The sequence below is a fragment of the Anthonomus grandis genome, unplaced genomic scaffold (genome assembly GCF_022605725.1).
Source record: "Anthonomus grandis grandis unplaced genomic scaffold, icAntGran1.3 ctg00000325.1, whole genome shotgun sequence".
Classification (NCBI taxonomy): Eukaryota; Metazoa; Arthropoda; class Insecta; order Coleoptera; family Curculionidae; genus Anthonomus; species Anthonomus grandis.
The window spans coordinates 181,504-186,371 of NW_026088461.1; the positions used below are offsets into that span (position 1 = coordinate 181,504).

Consider the following 4,868-nt stretch of genomic DNA (forward strand, 5'->3'; position numbering starts at 1 on the left):
ATGTGTCCCTAGTAAAATATGAATAACAAATAGATATCTGTATGATCTAACAATGAGCGCCCATACAAGGGTATCTTAATGTTTTTGCTTCTGACTGTCACACATTAGTCTGAATGCTCTGGTCAGCAAGATGGCAGGCTTTAAAAATCTAAGAGGATAATTGAAGCAGTAGATAGCATCCAGTTGTGGCACTATCAATGGGGAGGAATGCAGATTCTAGCAGCAAGATGTTTCAAGTATTGAATTCATGATAAGGTGGAAGATGGTGAAAAGAAGCAGAAAAAACCAATCTAAAACTAGAGAGACTTTTTTTTATCTGTTCTTTATTGTTGTTTAATATTCTTTATTACTTCAGTACCAAAGATAGTTTCCTTACAGAGAAGTATTTATATATTACACAGTTTGGTACATATTAAATAACATATTAGCGATTACTCCACAAACAAAAATGTACATGATCATTTTACGAGAAATAGAGAACATATATATATACAGATCTTTATAGGATACACAAGGGTATGTGTGGGGTTTCTTTCTATGGTCCCAAACTCTATAATGCTCTCCCTGCTACCATTAAACTGCCAAGTTTTTTACTGCAATTTAAATTTACTATAAAACAATATTTATTGAAAAAATGTTTTTTCTCAATACAAGAATTTCTAAACGATGATTTCTCATATATGTAATTATAATATAAAACTTTTAGGCTTTAAATCCTTTGATTATTAATAATATTAAGAAGTGTAAAGATTTTCTCTGTGACATATGTGAGCTCCTTTGTGTATATGGCATGAATAAATTGTGTTTATGTTTAAATTAGGTGAAAGAACAGCTATTTTTGTTAAATCTCTCTTTTCTATCAGATAAAGTGATGTGTAAGTGTAACATAAGTGTTTCTGAAATAAAGATGATTTTACTTAATTATTTAACTGTGGCCACCATTTATTTTACCTACCTAAAATATAGCGGGTTGGGAAGGGCAGAAAAACTTCCTGGTTTTTCATGTAAACATTACAGCTATGTAGTGTTAGAGTCTGATGATGATGCAACAAACATCAACTCATCAAAATGCATACCTCTTGACAAAAGATTGGCATTTTCATTTGTCGAGAAAAGTCTTCCCAACCCACTCTATTATAGCCACTCCACTTCAACAATGGACTTCTACTTACAAAAAAAAAAAGATTTAAATAATATTGAATGTTTTTTCCTTTAACTTGGAATATTTAAGAGAATTGTGTAAGTATTCATGTTCTTCTTCTACTGGAAAATAAAACTGTAAAATAGCTAATCTAGTGAAAATATTATAAATGATTTAACATATTTTTTTATAAAGTGGGCTAATATGAATGATCTCTCTTTAAATGTAAATAAGTGCTACTCAATTGGATTCTCTAGACTTAAAAATAAAATGAATAATATATACACTATTGATGACATAGTACTTAGTTCTGTTGACTCAATAAAGGATTTAGGAGTAGTCTTTGATACTCAGCTCAAATTTGGGGAACACTGTGATCTTGTGGAGGGGAAGGCCTCTCAGATGTTAGGTTTTGTTTTAGGAACTTGTCGTGACATGTCTATATCTACTTTGAAGATACTTTATTGTTCATTGGTTAGAAGTCATTTAGAGTATGCCTCGATCATTTGGTCTCCTTTTTATAATTGTCACAAAATGCAACCTGAAAGAGTCCAAAAGAGGTTTACCCAGTACTGTTCCTACAAGTTGAATATGCAGGATAACCTACTTGACATGGAGGCAATATTGGGACTTCAATCGTTGGAATCTAGAAGGATTCAAAGTGACCTCAGCTTTATGTATAAGGTTATTCATGGGCTTATTGATTGCCCTGCTCTCATCAACAGCTTTCATTTAAAGGTCCCTGCACGCACCCTAAGGAGACATGGACTGTTTGCTTTACCAATCTGTCACTCCAACTATTCTTTACATTCTCCAATCTGTCGTAGTCTTGCCTATTTAAACTCTCACCCTGAACTTGATCCATTTGCAAACTCACTGGATTTATTGGTCAACTGGGTCAAATATTTTAATTTATTGTTTTCTTATTGTGTTTATTTCTTGTGTATATGTTTTGAATACTGTCTTATTATGTTAGTGAAAGTACTTTTATTATGTTAATTATACATCTTTTACTTTATTTAATATTGTAACCAAATCTTTTGTACAATGGGGTTTCCCGTATATTGATTGAATAAATGAATAAATAAATATTTAATTGACCGAGAGCATTATGAGAAACTAAAAGATACTTGTAAGTGTGCTGAAAGGGTTAGTCTTTGGAGTTCTCTTGTCCTCCCTTTCAGCCAGTGTACCAATTTAGAAACCAGATATGTTTGCTTTTCTGCAAGGCATTGTAACTTATGAATGACCTAAGTACATATCTGAAATGACTTTTTAAATAAATTAAAAACATTGATTAAACAAGATATATTATGATTAAGCAAAAGAATAAAGCACTCCTTTAGTTAAGTATGTAAGAACATTCAGGTATAAATACTGTCTATGAAATATTTCTGATTAAGTGTATGTACAAATTTAAACTGATCGCCACATATAGACAGTAGCTCATAGAAAACTGTTCCAATAATATCTGCTTTATATGAGGGTAGATTGTCAAAACTATTTATTATATGAAATTTTAAAATTAAACATGTGTATGAAATAAATAACAATCATATGGTAATAACTGCAGAGAAGAGCATAATGTGGTTTATGCCTTAAGGAATGGAATCTTCAAAAAAAAAAACAACAACAACTTTCTCTTTAATTATTAAAACTAAATAACTGTATGACAAAATTTAATAAAACAATAAACAGGTCATGGAACATAAACATTAAATAAGTTTTATTTTCTAACCAAAAATAGAGACTTTGGGTCCAGTTGGAAGATTCTCGTGCCATTTTGCCTATTCAAGATCTGAAACAAATAAAGTATATATAATTAGATATGCATATTTCATTGAGACAACACAAAGTATATAAATTATCTTCTGGTGAAACAATCCAGTAATAAGTAAAACTTTATTAAAATATTGCTCCGTTTTACTCACAACAAAAAAGCTGATTCATATCCCTTCAAACACATTTCATGATCTCTCGGGAATCCTAACATACTTCCTGTAGCTTATTTATTTCTGGCTGTGTACTCTAACCAACAGTAAAGACAGGCAGTTCTTCCTGGTTTCCCAATTTCATCAATATGGTAGAATCTCAATGATTTCTTGACGGATGTCCTTAAGTGCATGGTCTGAGCCCTATCAAACACATTTCATGATCTCTGGGGTATCCTAACATACTTCATTTAGCTTATTTATTTCTGGTTGTGTAGTCTAATCAGCAGTTAAAACATGCAATTCTTCTCCTACAACAAATGGGTCCCATAGCTGTTAAATTGTTGACCAGGATGAAAACAAATCATACCTTGTAATCATTCTAAGTACACAAAACAAAGGCCACACTGGCAAAATATATGCGAACTTGAATGAAGTTATGAGATTTTCATCAGTTTTATTTAGTAAATAATTTGTGTTGAAGTTTTCCAATAAATATTAGTTAAAAAATAATAATAATTTCTCAAGGTGAATTATATTATTGTTTTATTGGGTTGACATTGACATCTGAATTTAACTGACTTGTCAAATTCAGATGTCATTGAGCATTGCTGTTTGAGCTTGGCATGTCATGGGCGCACTAAAATTTATTTTTTCACGGTCGGTTTGATAAATTATATAATTTAATATTTTGGCAGCAAAATTCATATACCTAGTTCTAATTGTTTTTTTTGAATTTAGGGTTTGGGCGACATAGGGTAAGTTTAGTAGATAAATTTCATTGCAGGGGTTGTTAAAGCAAGTGACGGTTATTTTATTTCAATGGTTTATTTTACTAGCTTAATTTTAGCTTCTATTCATCTTTCCATTTACCTAATTGACTTTCAAAATGAAAATGGAAAATAGAACAGTCGACGTGAAAATTCTTTTATCCAATCCCAATACACAGATTATTATCCGGTCTAATCTTTTCCTTTTCTATTGTGGCACTCCCATAAATTGGAAAAAAATTTGTCAATAAGCTTTTTTTACTATTTTTTGAATGATCTTGAACCAATAAAAAAATTGAATGGGGAAGCATATTTTGAAAAAAATTTCATCTTGAACACGGACTTTCTTCGAGAATTGAAAAATGCAAATAAATAGGTTTTCTGTTCATTTTAGAGTCAAATCGGTTATAACCTTTTTTAATCCTTCCCTGTCGATTTTCGATCAAAATGTTTTTCTTTGGTTTTTTTACTAGAAATGATCTGTTTAGGGCTTACATTAAAATTAGTCAATAGCCATTTTAAGAAAAAAAAAGTGATATAGTGGGAAAAAACAAGTTTTCTTTTGTTTTTCCCAATTTTTTATTAATATCTCGGCTTCTGTAGCTCCGATTCAATCCGTTAATGGTTTATTATATTCCTTATTCCGTTTCTGATTATCATTTGCATATTTCATTGTATCGACCTTAATATAAAGGCCAATATAAAATAAAGGATATTAGAAAAGATATATGGCAAAACCAGTTTGAAATATTTCAATGCAGGCTTTTATGAAACATGATTTGCCAAAAATTTATGTTTTATTTAGGTAAAATTATTGAATTTTTACAAAGGGTTGATATATTATGCATAAGTGTGTGCTAGAGTCTTATTATTTATTTCAGCGTACTTAGTCTCATCGCCATAAAAAACATCTTTATCAGGTGTGACCTAGACCTAGAAGTTTTCACCAACCTTCATCCTCCTGTATGACTGCATTTGACTCTCAATTTTTTGCTTGAAAAATGCATTAAAGCTTTCGAAATGTAT

General features: G+C 30.7%; 1 long non-coding RNA gene across 1 annotated transcript; it reads right to left on the reverse strand.

Annotated features, from left to right (window-relative positions):
* Window positions 1–2,773: 2,773 nt before the first annotated feature.
* LOC126749570 (uncharacterized) lies at window positions 2,774–4,003 on the reverse strand. The gene is made up of 2 exons (XR_007665144.1): window positions 3,073–4,003; window positions 2,774–2,939 (listed from the first exon to the last, which is right to left on the reverse strand). It is a non-coding gene; the product is annotated as an uncharacterized LOC126749570 (long non-coding RNA).
* Between the last annotated feature and the right edge of the window lie 865 nt (window positions 4,004–4,868).